At 35.6% G+C, this 27,959-nt stretch overlaps 1 protein-coding gene across 2 annotated transcripts in view; it reads left to right on the forward strand.

Annotated features, from left to right (window-relative positions):
* Positions 1 to 27,959, forward strand: part of PTPRK (protein tyrosine phosphatase receptor type K) — a 569,495-nt gene that overhangs the window by 324,939 nt on the left and 216,597 nt on the right. The gene's annotated exons all lie outside the window — the stretch shown is intronic.

Below are 27,959 nucleotides of genomic sequence, written 5' to 3' on the forward strand. Positions count from 1 at the left end.
CTTGTAATTCAGGTGATTCAAGGTACAAGATGTCTGGTACATTTTTAAATTCTAAATGAGCAAAAGGATACTGGAGGTCCTTATTTCAGATAGTATATGATTACTGAAACTCTGTTCTATCCACTTTTGTGTACCATTATTACAAATACTTTTTGCTATTAATTTTCTCCTCCTCTGAGTTTCCTTATGCTACTTGATGAAAATGGTAGAGTGTAGCACTTGTCTTGCCCGAGTGGTTATTTTCATGCTATTTATTTTCTTGTTTGTTTTAAAAATGAAAATGCAATGAGAGTTCTTTCCCAAAGGATTTCTGAGTGTGTTTGCATTGGTGAGTCACGCGTAGAGCTCTACCTAATGTTTAGCAGTTGAGTTGCTGGTCACTGTTTTTTTGGAGTGTGTCTGTGGGGATTTTGCTTTTGTTGAAGCTTTCTTCTTAAGAATTTGAGAAAGATCAAAGAGGAAGCAGAATGATTTGCATGCCAAATAATTCTTTCTGTTGAACTCTGGGGAATTTGATTTCAGAGCACTATATTTTCCTTCTGAGCCTCTTAATTCTGTTCTCTTGGGGTTTGTGATAAATGTAATTTGTGTTCGTTTGTTCTAAAGGATATATATCAACTTCCCAGACTAACAGTTTGGGACTAACTGATTTATATTCCCCTCCCTGCTCATTCTTTTTCTTTCTCTTACCTACCCCAAACCAAAAAGGAAGCAATGAAGTCAATTTGTAATTTCATTGAAAAATCAGCTAGCAGCCTTTATTGAGTATTTAAAATGGTAAGTAATAGGCACCAGGAAATTACAAAGAAACCTCAGACATAGTTTCAGCTCTCAAGCAATTTATAATTTAATTAATTGTATAGGAAAATGTAGAATTCTTGAATATTTTGACAGAGTTTTGACTTTGAGTTTGGTCACATTTTTAATTCCATAGGAGGGAAAAAATAAGATCCCCTAACAAATAGAAAATATACCAATGGGTATTTACCAAATTTATTAAGCACTATTTTGGTAAATAATGTTGTACTATAGAGTCTTATACCATTATAAACAGAAGCTCTATAGCTGACAGATTGAAATCAGTCATCAAGTCAGAGAGATAATTCATAGTGTTCAGTGGTACAATGTGTATAGATGGTGGTATAAGTATTGTGGTGGGACATGACTTGAGTTTCTTCCACTTTCCCACCACTTCATCTTCTCAGAGAGTCGATAATAGCAGGCTTCCCAACCAGTGTATGACTGACAGGTGAATTTCAGTGTTTAGCTTTTTGTAGTTAACATAAACTATTTGCCAGTTAGATGTTCACATCTTTTTAAAAGCTAGCTAATACACATTCTGCTTACTAGTAAAATGGCATCAGGAACTTGACTTACTAAGTACAAACTAGGAAATACACAGAAACAGAAAACACTCATGAAATGTTAGGTAGAAGTTAAATATTAGGTAAATCAGTCAAAACCAACTTGTTCAACAAAGTCTATCATATTACCGTAGAAAGCACTTTTCTTTCCAGCTGGGTTAATATAAATCATGTTATTTCCTTTTCTGAGAAACATTTAGTCTAGTAAGAAATAAAAACAATTGTAAGGTCAACACAAATAAGTACAGATAAACATTTATGTTTTGTTAGTCCTCAGCATGGATTTTATTTAGTTCATAGTTACTAGTTTTTATAAAAAAGAAAAAAAATTGTACCATTTTAGTGTTAACAGTGAGGATTTGGAGACTAAGGACTGGACAGAGGTTAAATAATTTTGGGAGTATATGTGCAGCTTTTCTCAGTACATAAATCCATAAGAACCTCTCCTTATACAGCTTTCTCTTAGCTCTGATGTTTGTTTTTAGAGAAGTGGCCTACAGAGGTGGTCTCATCTCTTATGGGCTATAGGGACAGGATTACATTTAACTTTAGGATATAATTTGGAAGATAACTTTGTTTTGCTCTCCATTTCCTGCTTTCTGACCCCTAAATCAAGAACATATTTTGTTGTCTTTTCTGCAGTGTTGTGCAATTCGAAATCAGATTCAGTTACAATGGCATAGAATCTGTTCTTGTGTTAAGGCAACAAAGAAACTGCAAATGAATGAACCTGTAGGCTTGTTAGAAAGAAATTTTACCCACATGGTTATTTACATCTTCCTAATTGCCACTGGCATTTTCTGTCATCTTCATACGCATATGGAAGAAACCATTGCTATTCTCATGTTACCATGTTACTCCCTCCAGTGACTTTCCTTCACATTAAGGAAAAAGAAAAATAACAGCACTTTCCTGGTCCAAAAGGCTTTAAATGAAATATGCCCTGGATACCACTCAAAATTTATTTCCTATCACTCACTGCCTTCCTTAATCCACAGCAAGCATACTGACTCTTCCAAGCATACTCCTGCCTTAGGGCTGTCACACTTGCTGTTTCCTCCACCTGAACTTTCTTCGTTCCCTCAAATACATGTATACTTTCACATTCTTATCTCATTCGGGTTTCTCTCATTTCTTCCCAAAATACCTAAAGGCCAAATGATAGTTATTTTCTAGTACAGAAGAAAATTCATTGATTTTGTTTTACAATTTTTTTCTCCAGAGTTATTTAGCTCTAAGTTTTTAAAAGATCTTTATGTAATGCCTACCATTACTATGTGCAGAACAAATATTTGTACAAGACAGTGGTCTCAAATACACTGACATTGTTGGGTGAAATACAGCAGATAGAAATATGAATGTTATTGACTGCTTCTTTAATTTTCCAAATTTTATTACATATCCTTTGGGTGCTCAGCACTTTCTTTACCTTTAATGCCATTGCTTTTATCCATATCACCATCTTCTTTTTACTGTACTTTTTACTTTTTTTAAATTAAGAAAATTTTTTGTACTGATACTTTATTTCTTTATTTTTTATTGAAGTATAATTGATTAACAATATTATATTAGTTTCAGGTGTACAACATAGTGATTCAATATTTTTATAGATTATACTCCATTTAAAGTTATTACAAAATAATGGCTATATTTCCCTGTGCAGTACAATATATCCTTGTTGCTTATTTATTTTATACATAGTAGTTTGTATCTCTTAATCCCATACCCCTATCTTTCCCTCTCCGCACTCCCCACTGGTAACCACTAGTTTATTCTCTATATCTGTGAGCTTTTTACTTCGCTAAAAGTGCTCACTGGTCTCCCCACATCAGCACTTGCCTCCTCCAGGTCAGTCTTCGCACAATAGTAGACAGACTATATCACACAAAGTAAGTCAGTGTGTGCTCTTCCCATTCTCATGGCTTCTTGTTCATGCAGTATCAATCCCAGATGTCTCATCGCAATCTCTAAGGCCCATCATCATCTGGCTCTGCCCACCTCTCCAGTCCAGATTCTCCTTTGCTCACCAAACTCTAGCAACACTGGCCTTCTTTCACTTGCTTTAACGTGCTATGCTGTCTTCAACCTTAGGGCCTAGGTGTTTTCTGTCTGCAGTGCATCTTCACAAGTCTTCAATACATTACTGCATTCCTAACATCTGCCTCCACCACTAGATTGACTAGGTCAAGGACTCTTCCTTTTTGCTTGTTTACTATTGTATTTCTATAGCCAGCACCATGGCCAATACCCAGCAGATATAATCAAATAATTCAAAAAATAGCATAGATTGTAAAGTGCCATATGAATGACATGGTCTTCATGTGTAGAACAGAGGAGGACAGCTTCATCCTTGACTTCAGTGGTCAGGGAATGAGCTGAGGAAGAGGCAATGTTTCATCTTACCATTGATGGACGGGTAGAGGCCTAACTGTGGAGCAATTTGAATGCCAGACTAAGGAATATAAATTATTATGTCATTTGATCTGGGAACTTTGGGGAGTTTTGCGGTAGGTTACTCATGTATTCATATCTGTCTCAGAGAACTAGGATGAGAGATGATTTGGAGAATGATGAGTTTGCAGGGAGTAAGTTTAGGGGGCTCTAAAAATCTTAAAAACTTGAGATGGTAAGGCATCCTTGAGGGGGATTGTGATGGAAAGGGCAAGTCAAGGTTGAGAGATAATGGTGGAGATATTGTTAAGAATATTGTGAAATGACAGGGGAAAGAATAGTCAGCCTGGGATACTAGGTGAAATATGGTATTATGGACAAAAATTTGGAAGGCCTGTAGAAGAACTTATTTGAGAGTATAGATGGTAATTTTAGTTGTAAACTCTTGATTGGGGTACTGGAGAGACAGGTTTTAAATCTTTAGGCACGTGGGAAAGGCTTCAACTAGTTGAAGGTTATTAAACGGGGATTCAACACAAGATAAATTAAACAATACATAGTGTATAGAAATTCTTCGTATTTTGTAAGCTTCCATTTCATTGTCTTTAGCCAATATCATTAGAATTTTTCATGTTGTTAAACTTAGGATAAAAGCAGATGTATGCAGTTAAATGGAAAATTTAGAAAGAGAACTCTGACATGGTTAAATATAATGTCTGTCTTTATTCGTGACATTATTCATATATAAAAACACACGTGAGATATATCATGTATAAACATTTTTTCCCCTGCTGCTTCATGTAGATTCCTGGTTGGATTTGAGACTATCTGTTAAGCGGAAATCTTTTCCCTGTTCTGTGTAAAAACTTTTTACTTCATAGAAACAAAGCAAGCTCTCCAAAGACTTCACTTTCTCTGCTCTTCAGAATTTGAGTGCCCCTCATGCTCCTAGACATGTCTTTTTCTTACATCAATTTTTTAAAGCATTGGAAGGGGGGAGGTTTTCTTTCTAAGACTTTTGGCCAACAGCATTTCTCAATCCTCAAAGAATGTCATTCACTGCAGCAGGTCATTTAAAAATATTTACTTAAGGATAGATAAAGAGTTCCCACCTGCCATAATTGTTCTATGTTAAGCCCCCCATCAGGTTTGACATTTCTTTGTATTGTGCAGGATTGTTAAAAAGTAGTTACCATGACCGGACTGGCTGATGCATCACAATGATGAAAAGCGGGGTGTTTGGGATTCAACATGGATGGCGGAAATGCAAGATGTCAGCGGAGCTGTATATTAAGGAGAATTTGAATTGGAAACCGAATCCCAATCTGCCACTGGGAACATTTTGATCATTTTGATTTATTAAACTTTTATAACAGCATTCAGATGGAACAGAATTAAAACCTTTTAGTCTTGGATAGTTTATGGTGCACCAACCACTGTGTAACTGGTATCATTTTTGAAGGTTCTCTTAGCAATCAGTGAGGAAGGAAAAAAATGGGTAGGTGAGAGATTTATTTTAAAAGGCAGTTTTGACAAATATTCTTGCATTTAACTTTTAATCCCTGTCTTTTGTTTGCATTGTGTCAAGGATGAAAACACATCTTGCAGTTTCAACCTACTAAGTACATTAAAGTTCTGATTTTTACTAATAAGTGTATTTGAAACTCTGATTAATAGTTTTCAGATTAAAGTATTGCATTTATGTACGTATCATAGGCTATCTTTTCTTTCTGGCTTGTGTGCTTTTGCACTCAGAGGCATCTATATCTGTCTATATCTGTTTGTGTTTCTGAGTCTTATGAATAAATATTCAAGTAGAAATACTAATGCAATTCTGAAGCCTAACTTGCAAAACAAAACAAAACAAAATAATATATTTTCCTACAATTATTGGAATTCTGTATCTTGGATTTTTTAAAAATCATCTTTCGGCATCAGTAAGCATTGGTATTCTTCTCTGAAATGTGGCTCTGTAATAAAGAGAAATCAATTACTATTAGAGAGGCACTGTAGGTTAAAGGCATTACAGGTTCACACTTGGTTTTGCAGCTGGGAGAGGGTACTTAGCTGTGAATCAAGAATGATGCAAAAGATGGATGAGACAGAGTTCAAGGAGCAGTAATGTGAGGGTCCAGGACTATCGTTTCAAGCTGTCTGTGCAGCAATGATGGATGGTTTGGTGGCAAGAAGTAATAATACCAGATGATGAAAGATGCATCTCAGCCTCTTGAGCCACAGCATACCAGCTACCTGTTGGAGTTCTGCGGCATAATGATTCCTGATTTGCAACCAAATGGTTTTGCTGCATTTAGCAACCCAGATTTTTGGCAGCTCTGAAGGAAGCAAGTAGCATATCAAACACTCCTGACATTGTAAATTTAATTACCTCATATTTATGCATAGTAGTTGTTAACGGGATCTTATAAGCTATGCTAATATGGTAGGTAATTTGTTACCTCCAGGAATCAGTTTCCATGTGTCTTCTGATCATTATCATGAAACATGATAAATGATCTAGCCCATGAGGTATAAATGAAAATGAAATGGATAATTGGATTCTATGTCTAAATTGTGGCTGGAATAGTCACAGCAATTATAATTGAATTTATCCCATAAAAATGTGTTTGGCAATATATTAGTGACCTTTCATCATCTTGAGCCTATGGTGTTACATGAAACTATTCTTAAGATACTTATAAGAAGTTTATCACAATTATTTTTTAAAATTCTCCAACACTTTAAATTTTCTCTTTTCTTGCTTTACTTGCCTATATTTTAAAAGTACTATCTTGTTTATCTACAATGGGTTTAACCAACTGATACTGATAGTCTTCTTTTGATACTGAAAATAAAGTGTTCTGTTGTTGCCAATGCCTTGATTGTATGACTTAGCAACAGTGCAGGATACAATTGAAACTGTTTTTATGAATACCTTTTGTCATTAGCAGCACATTTCTTTCTGCTGGGTATTAGAACTATACCTTCTTGCTGAATGTGTGTGTTTTCTTTGATTCCTATAAGAGAATTTCTCTAAAATACTAAAATAAAATAGAGTTTGTTTCAAATATCATCAGACTTCTATTCTTTCTCTCTCACTTCTTTTCAATTCACTTTAAATAACAAAAATATTATTTTACTATAAACATTAAAAACTCCAATTTATTCATTGATTTGATTAACATTTTTGAGCAGTGACCATAGGCTGATCATTGTAATTTTTACTAATAAAAATAACTAAGACACATGATCTTTAGGGTCTTATAATTCTATATGTAGCTATGGGGATATCTAAGTCTTTAAATTATAACATATTATTATCCTTCTTCTGTGTGCATGATAATACTATAATCCCTTTCTCTTTTCTAGTTTTTTCTCCATGATGGTCCAAGAAGCCAATAAAACTTCTGTTTATGCCTCTCCTTTTAATTTCCAACTAAAAAATAACAATTCCAGATGTAGTTAATAAGAAGTACATGGAAATTAAAAAGTTATCTGTAAATGTGACTTTTCTTTTGACTGAAATATGTCAATAAGGAGAGCATGTCCCTAGGGATTTGTTTCTCCTCTTGAATTTTTGTGCCGGAAATTACTTCACTTTCCTTTTATGCTAGTAGTCAGTGTAGCTTAGCACCAACTCATAAGCTTATTTTAGTAACTGGTTGAAGTAAAAGGGGATGGTGAACATGGGTAAGCCATTTATTCTTCTTTCTAGGTGAATGTAAATTTAATAAATCAGAATATAAATATTCAGTATAACCTGCACAAACTAAATATACCCAGAATCCACATCAAAAAACAGAATATTACCAGCAACCCAGAAGCCCCCATCACTCGCCTGCAGTCACTAACCCAACTGCTCCAGAGTAACGATTGTCCCTGGTTTCTAATAGTAATAAATAAATTAGGTAAATGGAATTCTACAGTTTATACTCTTTCATCTGGCTTCTCTCTCCAGCACTGTGAAATTCATTCATATTGTTGTATGTATCTGTAGATCATTTGACATCATAGTTGTAAAATATTCTATCTTGTGAATATGCTACAATTTATGCATTTTACTGATGATAGGCATTTGACTTTTAAGGAAGAGTTATACTCATTTTGGGGGAGCATCTACCTGGAAGTGGAATTGCTAGGTAATAGCATATGCTTATGTTCAGCTTCAGTAGGTATAGCAGTTTTTTGAATTTACTGTATCAATTTATACTCCACCTTTCAGCTTGAAAGTTCTAGTTGTTCCATGTCCTCACCAACACTAGATATTATCCTACCTTAAATTACCTTTCTATGTTCATTCTTTCATTTGTTCATAAATGCATTTATTCAACAATCATCGATTGATTGCCTAATGTGCTAAGCACTGAAGTCTGAAGTCACAGACTTAAAGACAATATAAAATGTTTGTCTTGAAGGAGCTCGATAACTAAAGAGAGAGAGAGAAAAATATAAATGAATCTCTTACAAGAAAAGGTACATTTATTTCAGGCTAGAGAGCGTGTGCTGAGGAAGGCTTCTCAGAGGCAGTGATAAATGAGCTGGGAGTTTTGCTAGGTCTTTAAATGGTAAAAGAGCACTTCAGGCAGCATATAAATGGTGAAGGTAGATGAACACAAAAGAAACTTTTCCCATAGAAAATACAAGTTGTTATATATGAACATGCGATTGGAATTGGAGAGCGGTAAGACGTGAGGCTGGACAGGTAAGCAGGGGACAGATCATGGAAGAGCAGTATTTTTATGTTAAGAAATTTGCAACTTTCATCAGAGTTTTCCTTCAACCTCTTAATAAGACATAATTTTCCATTTATCTACTGCTGCATAATAAAATACCCCAAAACTTACTGGCATAAAACAATAACCATTTTATAATGCTCACAGCTTCTGGGAACCAGAAATTCAGAAACGCACAACAGGGGTGGGTTTTTCCTGTCCCAGGATGTTTGCATCCTCAGCCAGGAATACTCAAATTGAACAGCTGAAGGTGACTCAAACTCCTGGAGGTGAGAGTCATCTAGAAACTTCTTCATGCACACGTCTGACACCTAGACTGGAATAACTCCACCAGCTTACTGAACTTTTAACGTGGTGGCTCAGGGCTCCAAGAGCAAATATTCCAGGTTCCATTGAACAGAGGGGAAGCTGCATGGTCTCTTGTGACCTAGCCTCAAGTCTCATTCCACCACTTCCACTGTGTTCTATATATTTAGGCAGGTCCAATATCACCCAGATCAAGAAGACAGAACATGGATGCAACCTCTCAAAAGGAGGGTTTTCAAAAAATTTGTGGCCGTGTTGTCAAATCACCACAGTAACTATGTTATTTTATGTTTTTTTAAAAAATTTTCCTGTGTGTTATCTATAGTACTGTGATAATCACAAAAACTAATATTGTTTTCCCCTAGCCATTCTGCCTGTAATCACAGAAACTAGTATTTTTTTCCCTAGCCATTCTGCCTGTATCCCACACCTGGCAACATGGCATAGAGTGCATAGGCTTGACCTTTGATGTCTTCCTTATCACCTAATTGACATTTGATTTCATAAGGAAGAGAATATGAATTTACAATCAGTGAAGTATCCATTTAACATAGTTTGCATTTATATATTAAAATTAAATAACTTTTGAAGCAAGATGAAAAATAAACAGGCACAAATTAGTGCCTATACATTTTAAACATAACATTATGCCTTACAGGAGTAATACGTCTGGTAGAGCTCTATGATTAATTTCCAAAATAACTTTCTTGACCTTTGCCCAATGTCAGATTCTTAATTTAAAACTCAAACATGGACATAGACATACATTTAAAAATATAAGTGTATGGTTTTGGAACAAGAAATGGTATCCTTCAGGTACAACAGGGAGATCTCTCAGCTATCTACTTTTTTAAGTGTGTCATTTTACAAAAATTAATACCAAAGAAGCATGATACTTTTTCCTTCTTTTTATAATACTTAAAATAATAGGCTTCCTTACCCAATACCTAATTATCTTAAGTTCACTGATAGAGGTACTGTTTACAAGATTCTTTGGTGCCTATGAAAATGTTTGCACATTTTACTTATGTTTGTTTTCTTCCCCCTACCAAATTTTCAATTGATCTGGCTAACGTTGCAGAAGGATGGGAAATTTGAAGTTCACAGAAAGAATATATGAATAGTTTGCATCAGTAGCCATTTCATGCCCTTATTTGTAAAAGGTGTGATATTTATCAAAGTAGAAAAGGGAGGTTTCTTGTCACTTCGTAGCAGCTGCTGTGGAAGAAGAGTCCAACCCCTTAGCTGTAGAATTGCATTACTTATGGTCTTGACACCCTTTATTTTACTCCTAGAAACTTTCCCTAGCTGTGCACTGATGGTTTACAACTTGGACTGCCTTCCAACATTTTATGTTTAGATGATATACTTTATTTTGATATTCTGAATGTCTAGATGCCCCATTGGAAATAGGGGTGGTTGAATGGAATGGAAATAAAAGGTCTCTTGGTGGCTGAGCTATCACACTAGTGTAAAACGTCCTTGGGCAGGTAACTGTTTACATGGCTAAATATTTTTAAAGTGTCACTATCTTGTTACTTTATCAGATAGGTCTGTAATTATTATTGCCAGCCTCCTATTTCCATCTGATTATAAAACTAGGTGTGGTTATCTTATTTTTGATGACATTCTGACTAATGGGGATGATTAAAATAATTATTCAGAAGTCCTTGTAATTATGGTGACCACACTGATGGCTCTATTTTTATGGCATTCCCCTTTTGTTCATTGTTATACCTGTATACTCTTGAGTTAGCCATAAAAACCTGCTTTTATTAGTTCAGAGACTAGGTTCAGAAATCTGTCCTCTGGTCCTCTGTTCAAATCCCCTGACTCTTTCAAAGTTGCCGTCAGGAAGAGTTGATCTAGAGTCACTGACCACATTTGATAAACCCATTTCACGTCAGAAGTTCTTGATTTCCTGATTTAATCAAGGGCATCTAACCCCATAGGACACGTAATTGTTTTTTGTTTTGTTTAATCTCAGAATTGAGGAAATGTTCTATAATTGCTAATTTATATCATTTGTTCTTTGAAATGAATATATATTAGGAATCCTTAAACTACAAAACTGACTTGGGTCTGTATTAGCTAATGACACAGTTTCTTTGATGTGAAGATTTTGAAAGTCTGAAATTTATGCTTTTTGAACTGGAAAGCATCCTAAAAATTATGACTATGCTGGAGTTAGTAGTACATTCATAAAGCCTATTATCTACAGGAGCTATCTATAGGACTGAAGTCTTATTTAATTGTTTTTACTATGTTATCACAAATTCTCATAAAAAAGTAACTATATCACTTATGTACATAGAGGAATATGCCTGTCTAAAAGATGGTCACCCTCTACCTTCCAGAGTCATGTAGAAATAACGGGTCAATGATAGTTTCCTGATTAACTTGGGGTAAATAAAGTGTTAGATTTTACATGCCTGGGAACCAGGGTCATTGAATGGAGGGAGTGAATAGTATCTCCTGATTCCATTACTTGACTAAGTCATTACACTAAAAAAAAATAGCCATCTGTTGCTGGCTACATATACATAAAAACTGCATGCATCATTTTGAATTGACTTGGAATAATCACAAAGTACGTATTCATAACAAACATATGCTTATTATGTGTTATATTACAATGAGTCAACACAGCAGAGTATTTAAACCCAACGATCAAGATGGCCAACTTATATTGTGTATGGTTATAATTAAATTTTGGAAAATTCTTCTAATTTCATAGGTTTAAATTTTTTTTATTTTGGAATTTAGATTCATGAGATTTTTAAAAATGTTTTTAATATTCTAGATTTGGAAGATTCAGGATATTTTTAAATAATACTTTTTTCTTGATTATGTTATATGTGTTACATATACATGTATGTAAACAAGTATATATGTGTGTATATGTGTGTAGATAGAGAAAGAGAGAGAGAAAAAAGAGAGATTATAATCTAGTTACAGAGATTTTGCAGTGGAGTTTTTCTTTTAATTGCTATCTTTTGATTTACTGGAGTCAGCCATTGTGTCTTTACACATATTAATATAAAATGAATATAAATAGTATTACTCCAAATCCTTTGGCCTATTTAAATTCTAGGCATATTTAACATATTACTGGGACATATATTATCATTGCCAAACACAGTTCCCCTCCTTTCTCCTACCATATATTTTTTATTGTCTTACCTCATAAAGGTGACTGATGAGATGGTGATGTGATTACCTGTGTTTGACCCTAGACTTGAGGGATCCAAAGAGTTGAAGGCTCTCCCAGTTTTACTACTTACCTGATTGTTATTCTTGAAATCAACTGGATGTTCTTTCCCTGGAATGCATGAACAGTTTGAACTCTGACCAAGCTGAAATGAGGGATTAAACAGCCATAAGAGAAATATTCTGTATTGGTTTATGACTCAATCAAATGGATCTATAATTTTCATCATAACATATGTGGTTTGCTGCCATGCCATATGGATTGTGGTAGTGATGGAGTCTTTTGTAAAGTTGTTGAATTATTACAGTAATTCATAATTCTGAACCAATTCATTGCATAGATATAATTAGAGTATAGTTTGGAGACAAAATGAGATAAAAATGTATAGTTATCTCACAGTTTTATATTACATGGGCTAAAAAGCAAATAAATTTTACTTTTAAAAATCCCTTTCATATACCCTAAATATGAACCTAATCTTGTTTTTAGTTTCTGCTGGCAGATCTAAAACAGTATGCTGCTGCTGTGCCTTTTTATGTCAAGCAGGTAATAAAGTTATTGCAGCAGTGTTTTCAAATCAAGATGAATAAAATACCACGGTAATGTATAGGATATAAAATTCAGTATGCAAAATTTGCAGTTTTGTTGCTGAAATGATTCTTCTTATTTCAACACTTTAGGCAGCAGGAAAGAGCCATGTCATTGAGATTAAATACTGTAATTCCACAGACCTTGCAGTTAAAAAACAATGAATACATATCACATGGGGATTGAAAGACAAAATAGCTATTTAATATGAAGAGTGGCATATTTAGTATCAAAATTTTTTCCTACCCTGAATTAAATTTTTGTTCAAGAAACTCAAGTTACTGGTATACATTCTGCTATTATTAGTGCAATTGTATATTTTGATAAAATGATTGGTATTTTATATTCAAATTTGTATATATATATGAAATTTTTCTTCACATGGAAAATCTTCTTTTTTTTTAAAGTTTAATTGATTTGATTTGACTAAAAGACAAAAAAGAATTATTATATGGGTTTGTAACTGTGCCTTTTTTTACAAGCTGGATAAATCATTTGATGCCACTCGGTCACTAAGCAATTGCCTAGAAAGTGTTCCTTTGTTCCAGTCAACTAACTCCTTTAATTAAATAGTAACATTTTGTAGGTGCTGTGTATCACTGTCAGAGCAATTGGCTAGCTACATGGTTCAGAGCTCAAGGTGGTAAATCTTACATTTTGAGGACTTAATTTCATCATCCAAAAACAAACAAATTAATAGATAAATACACAAAGTTTTACTATTGCCGTCTCCAAATTATGGTTCTCACACTGAAGTAGCAATCTGTGTTTTCTTGTATGGAATAGACAGAATTTATGTAGATAAATTTTTCTTACAGTAGCATGGATAACTTTTTTTTTCAAGAAAAAAATGTTGAGCCAGCCACTCATTCTGTAATGATATTATTGAACTTAGGCACTGCGACAGACACTGAGATTGTAACGGTGAGAAAGTTTTATGAGCACGTTACAAATTTTATTGGAAAATAGAGAAAAACGAAAAAGCAAGACCACTCGTGGTCTCACAGTTCCCCAATCACTGTTATTAGCTTTTTGGTGTATTTCCTTCTGGTGGTGGTGGTTGGTGGTTTTCCTTCCTTTCTTTTACTCTTTGTTTCTTTCTTTCTTTCTTTGTTTCTTTCTTTCTTTCTTTGTTTCTTTCTTTCTTTCTGTCTGTCTTTCTTTTATTAATAGGGATATACTCTTTACTTTTTAAAATGAAAACAAATGACATTTGTTGTATAATCTTCACAACTTGTGTTCTTGAACTGTATGGTGAAATTCTATTGAAATACCACAATTTGTGTCACCATTTTCCTATTGTAGAATATTTTGATTGCTTAATTTTTTGCTCTTCTAAATATAGATTTAATCATCTCCTTACATTAAATTTCCAGAATTGGGATTACTTTAGTCTATAAACACATTTTTATTTCTTGATAGATAGTTTTCCAAAAACTTCAGTTCAGCGGTCGATGGGCAAGTTGTATACTCACATGCCCATTTAACTGTGCCTCACTGACAATGGTCAAGCCTGTGTGTGTAAATGATCACATGTTTAGGGTTTGCACCCTCTTCAAAATTCTGCTCCAATACTCTTGTGAGAAATAGAAATGTAAGTGATGTAATTTTAGGTACGCATAACCCATGGATTGCTGAGGGGAGATTATTTTTAACATTGTGGTGTTTCTCCAAAGGAGCCTTTGGTATTTTGGACTGGAGGATTCTTCATCATGTGGGACTATCCTGTGCATTTCATGATCAAGTAATCCTGGCCCCAGCCTACTCAAAGCAAATGACACTCCTCAATCATTTGAACAACTACTGTCAGTGGAAAATCACTGGGAGAGAATGAAGAAACTCTTGTTTAGATGGATATAATTAATGCTGATAAAAAAACACATAGTATAAACAAACATACATAATATATCATTTAAAAAGATCTTTGTTGTTCAATTGTATTTTTTCACTTTATTTAAACTATTTTTGCCTACTTATAGCTGTAAAATCATGGGTGCTTACTTCATGCTTCTCAGAATTTTTTGTGTATGTGAAATTTTGTGAGTATGGGCAGTGGGGCACAGCACACACTCTTTCCATGGTCTACACCCATGTAATTTTCATGGAGATGATAATAGGTAACAATGGCTCCTTTTGATTGATACTTGGTCTAGGTGCTGGCATAGGAACCTCAGGTTTAACAACGTCCAAACTTTGTCATATCTTAGCATTAACTTTATTTGACCAGTTCAAGCTTGTGAGCCACCTGAATGATATGATTTGAAAAAAGTATCTTTCATTGGATTGTCGGATTTAAAAGAATTTTAATATATTAAATAAAATTTTTTGATTTAAAAATCTATCAATGCACAAATGTATAAACATAATTAAAATAGTAATTTATCTGAAAGGTGATTTATAGAATTTACTGACTACTTAATTAATAGGAGCAAACATTATGAGATAGTAGCCAAAAGAGTGAAAGGAGAGGTATTTGGCTTCCTAAGGAATTTGTCAGGACTGGAAATCTGAGCTTTCAGAGAGATAACAGATTGAAAATCATGAAAGAACTGTTACTCTTCTCATAAATCTGCATTACAGTTTATAAAATGTGGCTGCAGGAGAAACCTTGTTGAATATGTCTGAATATTTTCCAATATGTATTTCATGTTTTTACCTCTAAGGAAAAAATGAAACAAATTATGTTGCCATACATATGATATTAAGTGTGCCAAAACACTGCTTCTAATTATCTATAACCTGCTTTCCATTTCTTATGGGAGAAAAGGCCACCTTCCATTCATCAGTGTTATTATTTCAAATTTCTTGAAACACTCAAGTACCATTAAATTATATTGTTATCCTTTTGAGGCATAATTTAAGATCATTTAAAATTATTATAGGGTAGCTGATAAATAAATGCTTGAATTATTTAGTGCACTGATGTTATTCTTCCTGCTCTCCATCTCTAATGTTCTTTTCTGTTTACTTGAGCATTTAATATGTGATAAGGAAGAAGATTAAACAACATGAAGCATGAACTTGTGAATATTCTTTTTTAACTGGAACTAGATCAAAATTTTAATGAGAAGAATGATAAAGAAGTAGAATAACATTAATTTGAAGTGATCTGTTCATTTAAGTATACAAATGATAGCAAATAAGAAAATATCTATCTCCAAGGCAAATATTCTAATTTGATTTTTACAGGAATTTAGACATAGTAAGGGAACATTGACTCTTTGTAGCCATTTTGAGTAGTAATTTTTATCATCTCTATTTTCATTTCATTTAAAAAAATATCAAAAACCAGACAATGTAGTTACATTATTGCCTCTTAATTCCACTGCTCTGAACCTAGATAGGAAATTTTCCTAGGAGAATTATTTTCCTAGCTTCCTACCACCTGGAGAGAAGTTGGAGCTGAGATGTCTCCCAGGAGGAAGGATGAGTTCATAGTCCATGTCAGTCATAGGCCGAAAAATGGTACCAAAGATACAAGATCCTAATCTCTGGAACCCATGACTATTACTTTATCTGGAAAAATGGTCTTTGAGGATGTGCTTAAGAGTCTTGAGATGGGAGCGTATCTTGGATTATCCATGTGGACCTTGCATGTAGATATAATCACAAGAATCCTTATAAGTAGAGGGGAGAGATGGATTTGACTACAGAGAGAAGAGGAGAAGGCAGTGTGAACAGTGAAATAGAGATTACAGTGATGTGGCCACAAGACAAGGAATACCAGCAGCTAACAGATATTGGAAAAGGCGAGGAACTGATTCTCCCCTAGAGCCTTTGGAGGAAGTATGTCCTGGTACCACCTTGATTTTGATCCAGTGATACTGATTTGGAACACCTGGCCTCCGGAATCATGAGAGAATAAATTTCTGTTATTTTAAACCTCCACATTTGTGTTAATTTGTTACAGCGGCCTTAGGAGACAAAGGCATTGTCATTGCCTGCTTCTAAAGTGAGAAGGCCAATCTCGAGATACTTTTTTGTCAAGGCTTCTTTGACAAGTAAATAAAACAATTTGGAAGGAGATAGGATTGAGAGGTATTTAATATATTTATTTGGAAAGACAAATGTAGAAGTGTCATTTACTTGATATTTACTTTGCTGAGTGACTTTTTCTAGCTTCATAGCTTCTACGTCTGATTTTGCATTTTATTAATTAACTCAATGTTGATAAGTGACACATGTGTTTGTAATATAGCATTGTAATAGGAATAATTGGATGAGAATATTCTTTCATAATGACTTACCTTGATTTCAAGACACTTAAAAATTATTTGAAATAAAAAAGACAAATAAAGCAATTTGAATGTATAAGTGCAATTTTATAATAGGTTTAGCTCTAGAATAATGAATATAAGCCATTAATTGAAAGTTAGTTGGTAACATCAGCAAAGTTTATCTTGTATTTTGGGGATTGCATGCTTCAGTTGTTACCTACAGTACATTTGGGATTTATTCACACCACACCTCTGGGTCTGATAGTGTATTAAGTTATGAAGAATATTAATATTGCTGCTGAACAATTACTTGTTCATTCGCTAACTGATTAAAATTCATGCATAATTTATTGAAATGAATAGAGATTTTATAAATAAGCCTCCTTGTTCTCAAGGGCCTAAATACAAAATGCATATGCTAATATGAGGCTACTTTTTACCTCCACCATAAAAATTTAATATGTATTGGTATATTAGTCTCATTAATGCTAGGTTTCACTTATAATCATGCGGTTAGTCAATGTATATGTTTTTAAGCCTCTCTGAACTTTGCCACAGTTACAAATCTGAGCTACTGCTTTGATTACTGGACTGCTCCTTTTGTTGGCTTGACCATAGTAAGTGAGATGTAAAACTGATCAGAGTGAATTGTTGCCCTTCTTTGGGCTAAGAACCTGATTACATCAAACTCAGTTCTTCATGTACACAAAACACTAGTGTTGAATATTAATTTTCCATTTTAAAATTTATATGCTCTCTGGAAGAAACAAAACAAAGCAAAATAGCATCAAATATAGGGCTTGTTGACATATTTAGAAATGTAAAGTCTTTTAAAATTCTTAAAATTATGCCTAGTTTACCAATGAGGAAATTGTAATGCTAAGAAGTTAAATAACAAATTCAAGTTTACTCAGCTATTAGTGTATGCATTTTTTGAAACTAGATCTCTTGATTTTAAATTTCATTTTCTTTTACATGTCATTTCTTTAAAGATAGAAATGATAGAAAAAATGTAATGCTTTACTTTTTCACTTGTTTCTAATAATATGTTTTGCTGTAGCTTTCCCCCTCCTCTCATTTCCATCTTCTGCTCTCTTCTTTTGTTTTCTCCTTATTTTCCATGACAGTGATGTGCAGGGTTTTGATGGGTGAGATTTAACATTCAATATACACTTATTAGGTCAGGTTTCACAGTACCCATAAATTTATAGATTAAAAACCAAGGCTTCTTATTTATAATTCATTTGACAAATTGTTATGTCATGTTAAATATCAGACCTCTTCAGGTTATTGTTCAGCTGTAATTTGAGTGAGGCATTGCTGCTCTGGGTTAGAACCCCAGTAAACTGTGAATTTAGCATCATTTCCTACTTAGATTAGTCAGTATATGAGCCATCTGGAATGAAAACAAACATTGCACATATGAGGCAGCTCAGTTTATTCGCAAAATGCAGACTGCTTCTTAAAATATGTGCAACATTTAGATAGTCTGGGAAGATATTTGCATTTTTTCTGTTACATTCATTTCTCTATTCAGTTTCATTTTAGTTTAAGGTTTAGAAAGTATATCAGTGTTCTGTTTGTCTACCAAAACTTTTGTGAACTTGAAATACAGTTGTTAGACTAGTTGGTAAAACTTCATGATATGAATTGTCTAGCTTTATCTTTCTTTAGCTGATAAATGAAAATTCTTAACTATTTTGGTATTATTTAAACATTTTCTTCTGTAACTTCTCAGTTGAAGTCAGTTGTGAAATTGGAAATAATTCACCCTCTACCCAATTTTGACTATATATTGTTGAAACAATTTTCAAACCATAAGGAAGAGGTTTTGTACTTAAAGTTTATAAATCAGGTGTTAAGAACTACTTTTCCATAGAAATAGAAATAATTCTAAATGTAAACAGTTTAAATAGCATGTGAATTATCTTTTTTAATCTTAGCTTTATTTTCGTTTATTTTTTTTTCCCCTTTGGCTGCGCTATGCAGCATGTGGGATCTTAGTTCCCAGACCAGGGATTGAACCCATGCCCCCTGCAGTGGAAGCACGGAGACGTAACCACTGGACCACCAGGGAAGTCCTGCTTTATTTCCACTTTAAACAGCGGCAATAGTGAAGCACAAGTTCATATAATTTTACTGATAACTGGTTTGAAAGCTGTTGTCATAATGAGCCATGATTTTTGATGGGAGTAACTTTACATTCTTCAAGTGACTTTGGAGAGAAAAAAATTAGTATTACTCACTAGATACCTCTCACCCCACCATCTATTATTCTTTATCTCAGTATCTGTTTTCTACATAACTCTCAATTGAAAATAATGAATTTGTTGATTTATTGTTATTATGTCTCCCTTGCCATACTATATGAATAACCAATGTGTGGAATAGCTTAGCAATTAGTAGCTACTCAGTAAATATTTGTCATATGAATTTTGGAGGAAACGTCTTGAAAATTACTTTAACCTGTGTAGAGATTTAGGCCAGCTGTTTTATTCCTTATGTTAAGGATGTTTGTAACGCAGGGGTTCATAAGGTGGAAACTATACTTTGGAGTTTAAAAGGAAATCCTGGGCTACAGCTGGAAACCTGTAGCAGAAGGTAGAACCTGTCTATGAGTTTTTGGCACTGTCATATTCTAAGCATTCATTGCCATTAAGATAGAAAATCCAGTTGAAAAAATATTGGCTGTTTTTTCTTAGCTTCTGTCTATCTGCATCTTCTCCAATCCACCCCTACCTGCGATGGAGGGGAGGACGCTGAGAGAAGCATTGTGTGGTTGCATTTAATAGTTTTTTTGTTTTTTTTTTTTTACCAGTGATATTGAGCATCCTTTCATATTTTTATTGGCCATTTGGTACCCTCTTCTCTGAAGTGTCAAACTCTTGCTCATTTTTCTTTTTTTTCAGATTTCACTTGTTTATTTTTTTTTATACTTTTTTTTTTAACATCTTTATTGGAGTGTAATTGCTTTACAATGGTGTGTTAGTTTCTGCTTTATAAAAAAGTGAATCAGTTATACATATACATATATCACCATATCTCTTCCCTCTTGCATCTCCCTCCCTCCCACCCTCTCTATCCCACCCCTCTAGGTGGTCACAGAGCACCGAGCTAATCTCCCTGTGCTATGCGGCTGCTTCCCACTAGCTATCTATTTTACATTTCATAGTGTATATATGTCCATTCCACTCTCTCACTTTGTCCCAGCTTACCCTTCCCCTCCCCATATCCTCAAGTCCATTCTTTAGTAGGTCTGCGTCTTTATTCCCGTCTTGCCCCTAGGTTCTTCATGAACTTTTTTTTTTTTTTTTTAGATTCCATATATATGTGTTAGCATAAGGTATTTTTTTTTCTCTTTCAGACTTACTTCACTCTGTATGACAGTCTCTAGGTCCATCCACCTCACTACAAATAACTCAATTTCGTTTCTTTTTATGGCTGAGTAATATTCCATTGTATATATGTGCCACATCTTCTTTATCCATTCATCTGTTGATGGACACTTAGGTTGCTTCCATGTCCTGCCTATTGTAAATAGAGCTGCAATGAACATTGTGGTACATGACTCTTTTTGAATTATGGTTTTCTCAGGGTATATGCCCAGTAGTGGGATTGCTGGGTCGTATGGTAGTTCTATTTTTAGTTTTTGAAGGAACCTCCATACTGTTCTCCATAGTGGCTGTATCAATTTACATTCCCGCCAACAGTGCAAGAGGGTCCCCTTTTCTTCACACCCTCGCCAGCATTTATTGTTTGTAGGTTTTTTGATGATGGCCATTCTGACTGGTGTGAGATGATATCTCATGGTAGCTTTGATTTGCATTTCTCTAATGATTAATGATGTTGAGCATTCTTTCATGTGTTTGTTGGCAATCTGTATACCTTCTGTGGAGAAATGTCTGTTTAGGTCTTCTGACCATTTTTGGATTGGGTTATTTGTTTTTTTGATATTAGGCTGCATGAGCTGCTTGTAAATTTTGGAGATTAATCCTTTGTCAGTTGCTTCATTTGCAAATATTTTCTCCCATTCTGAGGGTTGTCTTTTGGTCTTGTTTATGATTTCCTCTGCTGTGCAAAAGCTTGTAAGTTTCATTAGGTCCCATTTGTTTATTTTTGTTTTTATTTCCATTTCTCTAGGAGATGGGTCAAAAAGGATCTTGCTGTGATTTATATCATAGAGTGTTCTGCCTGTTTTCCTCTAAGAGTTTGATAGTGTCTGGCCTTACATTTAGGTGTTTAATCCATTTTGAGTTTATTTTCGTGTATGGTATTAGGGAGTGTTCTAATTTCATTCTTTTACATGTAGCTGTCCAGTTTTCCCATCACTACTTATTGAAGAGGCTGTCTTTTCTCCACTGTATATGCTTGCCTCCTTTATCAAAGATAAGGTCACCATATGTGCATGGGTTTATCTCTGGGCTTTCTATCCTGTTCCATTGATCTATATTTCTGTTTTTGTGCTACTAACATACTGTCTTGATGACTATAGCTTTGTAGTATAATCTGAAGTCCGGGAGCCTGATTCCTCCAGCTCCTTTTTTGTTTCTCAAGATCGCTTTGGCTATTCGGGGTCTTTTGTGTTTCCATACAAATTGTGAAATTTTTTGTTCTAGGTCTGTGAAAAATGCCAGTGGTAGTTTGATAGGGATTGCATTGAATCTGTAGATTGCTTTGGGTAGTATAGTCATTTTCACAATGTTGATTCTTCCAGTCCAAGAACATGGTATATCTCTCCATCTGTTTGTATCATCTTTAATTTCTTCCATCAGTGTCTTATAGTTTTCTGCAAACAGGTCTTTTGTCTCCTTAGGTAGGTTTATTCCTAGGTATTTTATTCTTTTGGTTGCAATGGTAAATGAGAGTGTTTCCTTAATTTCTCTTTCAGAATTTTCATCATTAGTGTATAGGAATGCAAGAGATTTCTGTGCATTAGTTTTGTAGCCTGCTACTTTACCAAATTCATTGATTAGCTCTACTAGTTTTCTGGTAGCATCTTTCGGATTCTCTATGTATAGTATCATGTCATCTGCAAACAGTGACAGTTTTACTTCTTCTTTTCCAATTTGGATTCCTTTTATTTCTTTTTCTTCTCTGATTGCTGTGGCTAAAACTTCCAAAACTATGTTGAATAATAGTGGTGAGAGTGGGCAACCTTGTCTTGTTCCTGATCTTAGTGGAAATGGTTTCAGTTTTTCACCATTGAGAACGATGTTGGCTGTGGGTTTGTCATATATGGCCTTTATTATGTTGAGGTAAGTTCCCTCCGTGCCTACTTTCTGGAGGGTTTTTATCACAAATGGGTGATAAATTTTGTCGAAAGCTTTTTCTGCATCTATTGAGATGATCATATGGTTTTTGTCCTTCATTTTGTTAATATGGTGTATCACATTGATTGATTTGCATATATTGAAGAATCCTTGCATTCCTGGGATAAACCCCACTTGATCATGGTGTATGATCTTTTTAATGTGCTGTTGGACTCTGTTTGCTAGTATTTTGTTGAGGACTTTTGCATCTATGTTCATCAGTGATATTGGCCTGTAGCTTTCTTTCTTTGTGACATCTTTGTCTGGTTTTGGTATCAGGGTGATGGTGGCCTCGTAGAATGAGGTTGGGAGTGTTCCTCCCTCTGCAATATTTTGGAAGAGTTTGAGAAGGATAGGCGTTAGCTCTTCTCTAGATGTTTGATAGAATTCGCCTGTGAAGCCATCTGGTCCTGGGCTTTTGTTTGTTGGAAGATTTTTAATCACAGTTTCAATTTCATTACTTGTGATTGGTCTGTTCATATTTTCTATTTCTTCCTGGTTCAGTCTCAGAAGGTTGTGCTTTCCTAAGAATTTGTCCATTTCTTCCAGGTTGTCCATTTTATTGGCATATAGTTGCTTGTAGTAATCTCTCATGATCCTTTGTATTTCTGCAGTGTCAGTTGTTACTTCTCCTTTTTCATTTCTAATTCTATTGACTTGAGTCTTCTCCCTTTTTTTCTTGATGAGTCTGGCTATTGGTTTATCAATTTTGTTTATCTTCTCAAAGAACCAGCTCTTAGTTTTATTGATCTTTGCTATTGTTTCCTTCATTTCTTTTTCATTTATTTCTGATCTGATCTTTATGATTTCTTTCCTTCTGATAACTTTGGGGTTTTTTGTTCTTCTTTGCCTTCCTGCTTTAGGTGTAAGGTTAGGTTGTTTATTTGAGATGTTTCTTGTTTCTTAAGGTAGGATTGTATTGCTATAAACGTCCCTCTTAGAACTGCTTTTGCTGAGTCCCATAGGTTTTGGGTCGTCGTGTTTTCATTGTCATTTGTTTCTAGGTATTTTTTGATTTCCTCTTTGATTTCTTCACTGATCTCTAGGTTTTTAAGTAGTGTATTGTTTAGCCTCCATGTGTTTGTATTTTTTACAGATTTTTTCCTATAATTGATATCTAGTCTCATAGCGTTGTGGTTGGAAAAGAAACTTGATACGATTTCAATTTTCTTAAATTTACCAAGGCTTGATTTGTGACCCAAGATATGATCTATCCTGGAGAATGTTCCATGAGCACTTGAGAAGAAAGTGTATTCTGTTGTTTTTGGATGGAATGTCCTAAAAATGTCAATTAAGTCCATCTTGTTTAATGTATCATTTAAAGCTTGTGTTTTCTTATTTATTTTCATTTTGGATGATCTGTCCATTGGTGAAAGTGGGGTGTTAAGAGTCCCCTACTATGATTGTATTACTGTCGATTTCCCCTTTTATGGCTATTAGCATTTGCCATATGTATTGAGGTAGCTCCTATGTTGGGTGCATAAATGTTTACAATTGCTATATCTTCCTCTTGGATTGATCCCTTGATCATTAGATACTGTCCTTCTTTGTCTCTTGTAATAGTCTTTGTTTTAAAGTCTATTTTGTCTGATATGAGAATTGCTACTCCAGCTCTCTTTTGATTTCCATTTGCATGGAATATCTTTTTCCATCCCCTCACTTTCAGTCTGTATGTGTACCTAGATCTGAACTGGGTCTCTTGTAGATAGCATATATATGGGTCTTTTTTTTCTATCCATTCAGCCAGTCTATGTCTTTTGGTTGGAGCATTTAATCCATTTACATTTAAGGTAATTATCGATATGTATGTTCCTATTACCATTTTCTTAATTGTTTTGGGTTTGTTATTGTAGTCTTTTCCTTCTCTTGTTTTACCTGCCTAGAGAAGTTCCTTTAGCATTTGTTGTAAAGCTGGTTTGTGGTACCGAATTCTCTTAGCTTTTGCTTATCTGTAACGGTTTTAATTTCTCTGTCAAATCTGAATGATATCCTTGCTGGGTAGAGTAATCTTGGTTGTAGGTTTTTCCCTTTCATCACTTTAAATATGTCCTGCCACTCCCTTCTGGCTTGCAGAGTTTCTGCTGTAAGAGCAGCTGTTAACCTTATGGGGATTCCCTTGTATGTTTTTTGTTGCTTTTCCCTTGCTGCTTTTAATATTTGTTCTTTGTATTTAATTTTTGATAGTTTGATTAATATGTGTCTTGGCGTGTTTCTCCTTGGATTTGTCCTGTATGCTACTCTCTGTGCTTTCTGGACTTGATTAACTATTTCCTTTCCCATATTAGGGAAGTTTTCAACTATAATCTCTTCAAATATTTTCTCAGTCCCTTTCTTTTTCTTTTCTTCTTCTGGGACCCCTATAATTCGAATGTTGGTAGGTTTAATGTTGTCCCAGAGGTCTCTGAGACTGTCCTCAATTCTTTTCTTTCTTTTTTCTTTATTCTGCTCTGCAGTAGTTATTTCCACTATTTTATCTTCCAGGTCACTTATCCGTTCTTCTGCCTCAGTTATTCTGCTATTGATCCCTTCTAGAGAATTTTTAATTTCATTTATTGTGTTGTTCATCACTGTTTGTTTGCTCTTTAGTTCTTCTAGGTCCTTGTTAAACGTTTCTTGTATTTTCTCCATTCTATTTCCAAGATTTTGGATCATCTTTACTACCATTATTCTGAATTCTTTTTCGGAGTAGGTAGACTTTTTCAAAATAGGTAGACTGCCTATTTTCTCTTCATTTGTTTGGTCTGCTGGGTTTTTACCCTGGTCCTTCATCTGTTGTGTGTTTCTCTGTCTTCTCATTTTGCTTATCTTACTGTGTTTGGGGTCTCCTTTTCACAGGCTGCAGGTTCGTAGTTCCCATTGTTTTTGGTGTCTGCCCCCAGTGGCTAAGGTTGTTTCAGTGGGTTGTGTAGCCCTCTTGGTGGAGGGGACTAGTGCCTGTGTTCTGGTGGACAAGGCTGGATCTTGTCTTTCTGGTGGGCACGTCCACGCCTGGTGGTGTGTTTTGGTGTGACTGTGGCCTTATTATGATTTTAGGCAGCCTCTATGCTAATGGGTGTGGTTGTTTTCCTGTCTTGCTAGTTGTTTGGCATAGTGTGTCCAGCAGTGTAGCTTGCTGGTCATTGAGTGGAGCTGGGTCTTGGCGTTGAGGTGGAGATCTCTGGGAGATTTTCACCGTTTGATATTACATGGACCTGGGAGGTCTCTTTTGGACCAATGTCCTGAACTTGGCTCTCCCACCTCAGAGGCAGAGCCCTGACGCCTGGCTGGAGCACCAAGAGCTTGTCATCCACACAGCTCAGAATAAAAGTGAGAAAAAAAAAAGAAAGAAAGAACAAGATAGAATAAAATAAAATAAAATAAAGTTATTAAAATAAAAAGTAATTATTAAAAAAAAATTTTTTAAGTAATAAAAAAAAAGAAAAAAGAGAGCAAGAAACCAAAAAACAAATTCACCACTGATAACTGGCGCTAAAAACTATACTAAAAAAACCCCCAAAAAACAAAAACAGACAGACAGAACCCTAGGACAAATGGTAAAAGCAAAGCTATACAGACAAAATCACTCACAAAGCATACACATGTACACTCACAAAAACCGAAAAAGGGAAAAAAATATATATATCGTTGCTCCCAAAGTCCACCTCAATTTGGGATGATTCATTGTCTGTTCAGGTAGTCCACAGATGCAGGGTACATAAGTTGATTGTGGAGATTTAATCCACTGCTCCTGAGGCTGCTGGGAGAGATTTCCCTTTCTCCTCTTTGCTCGCACAGCTTCCGGGTTTCAGCTTTGGATTTGGACCCGCCTCTGCGTGTAGGTCGCCTGAGGGCATCTGTTCTTCACTCAGACAGGACGGGGTTAAAGGAGCAGCTGATTCGGGGGCTCTGGCTCACTCAGGCCGGGGGGAGGGAGGGGTTCGGATGTGGGGCGAACCTGTGGCCGCAGAGGCCACCATGATGTTGCACCAGCCTGAGGCGCGCCCGTGCGTTCTCCAAGGTAAGTTGTCCCTGGATCACGGGACCCTGGCAGTGGCGGGCTGCACAGGCTCCTGGGAGCGGAGGTGTGCATAGTGACCTGTGCTTGCACACAGGCTTCTTGGGGGCGGCAGCAGCAGCCTTAGCGTCTCATGCCCACCTCTGGGGTCCGCGCTGATAGCCGCGGCTCGCACCCGTCTCTGGAGCTCCTTTAAGCGGCGCTCTGAATCCCCTCTCCTCGCGCACCAGGAAACAAAGAGGCAAGAAAATGTCTTGCCTCTTACGCAGCTCCAGACTTTTTCCCGGACTCCCTCCCGGCTAGCTGTGGCGCACTAGCCCCCTTCTGGCTGTGTTCACGCAGCAAACCCCAGTCCTCTCCCTGGGGTATGACCTCCGAAGCTGGAACCTCAGCTCCCAGGCCCCGCCCGCCCCAGCGGGTGAGCAAGACAAGCCTCTCGGGCTGGTGAGTGCTGGTCGGCACTGATCCTCTGTGCGGGAATCTCTCCACTTTGCCCTCTGCACCCCTGTGGCTGCGCTCTCCTTCGTGGCTCCGAAGCTCCCCCCTCCGCCACCCGCAGTCTCCGCCCGCGAAGGGGCTTCCTAGTGTGTGGAAACCTTTCCTCCTTCACAGCTCCTTCCCTGAGGTGCAGGTCCTGTCCCTATTCTTTTGTCTCTGTTTTTTTTTTTCTTTTGCCCTACCCAGGTACGTGGGGAGTTTCTTGCCTTTTGGGAGGTCTGAGGTCTTCTGCCAGCGTTCAGTAGGTGTTCTGTAGGAGTTGTTCCACATGTAGATGTATTTCTGATGTATTTGTGGGGAGGAAGGTGATCTCCACGTCTTACTTTTCCGCCATCTTGAAGCTCCTCCCATTTAATAGTTTTCCTTCATATAATTTGCTTTAACTCTTTTTTAAAATACCTTTAAAAGAATTTAGGGGCAGTTATCACTTTTAATAGATTAACACTTTCCTTTAAAGTCTTTTGGCCTCACCAATAAGTGTTCTTCCAGAGATTCAAAGAAGATCCCACCTGATAGCAATGTACTAATTAGAGGCCATATGGACAGAGCTAGAGCTATGGGGTTCATAAAATTCAGTATCAAATTTTACCTTATTGTTATTAAGGGAAGAAATGCTCTAATTCATTATTTCCATAAGTTCAAACATTGGTATAGTGTTTCTTTCAAGCAAAATATCTAAGCTATTTAAAATTAAATTACAGTGTACCTTTGACATTTGAGTTTAATACTTGATGCATTGCCTTAGCACATGCTACTCCCAAAGGCCAGTGATATACAATGATTTGTGATTTTCCTCCATGTAAATTTCAGTTTCCTACACTGAGAGGTGGATGTATGGAAACAAGTCAGCACCGGGCATCAGCCCCTGAGTTCAGCTTTGCTTTGCCTTCTTTTCATTTCATCTGCAGGAAGTCTGCCGAAGTAAAAAGAAAAACAAAAACAAAACCAGCAAAAACAAAAACAATACTTGGCCATATTTCATGAACGAAATGAGTTACAGCAGTATTCATTAATATGGAGATTTGTAAAGGTCTTAGTACGCCAAGAATGTCAAAGATCAACTGTACTGTGTTTAGTAGCTAATCAGAGCTATCCATCTCTAAATATTTTCTCTTTATTTCCCTTGGTCACCGTGTCTTTACAAATTTATCTCCCGGAGAGGTATGTTTTTAATAAAAGAAAACTTGTGGTAAAAGGGTCATATTTCATCTGTGAAAGTATTTGCTCTTTAAAAGTACAGTTTCCAGACCACTCACTCCCAATTTTAAGTATTTATTATGAACTCCTAAATAAATTATTCCTTAAGCCTTTAGACTTAAAGAGATATTACTATATCTATGTACTATAGTCT

Source organism: Eubalaena glacialis, chromosome 12 (assembly GCF_028564815.1).
Source record: "Eubalaena glacialis isolate mEubGla1 chromosome 12, mEubGla1.1.hap2.+ XY, whole genome shotgun sequence".
NCBI lineage: Eukaryota > Metazoa > Chordata > Mammalia > Artiodactyla > Balaenidae > Eubalaena > Eubalaena glacialis.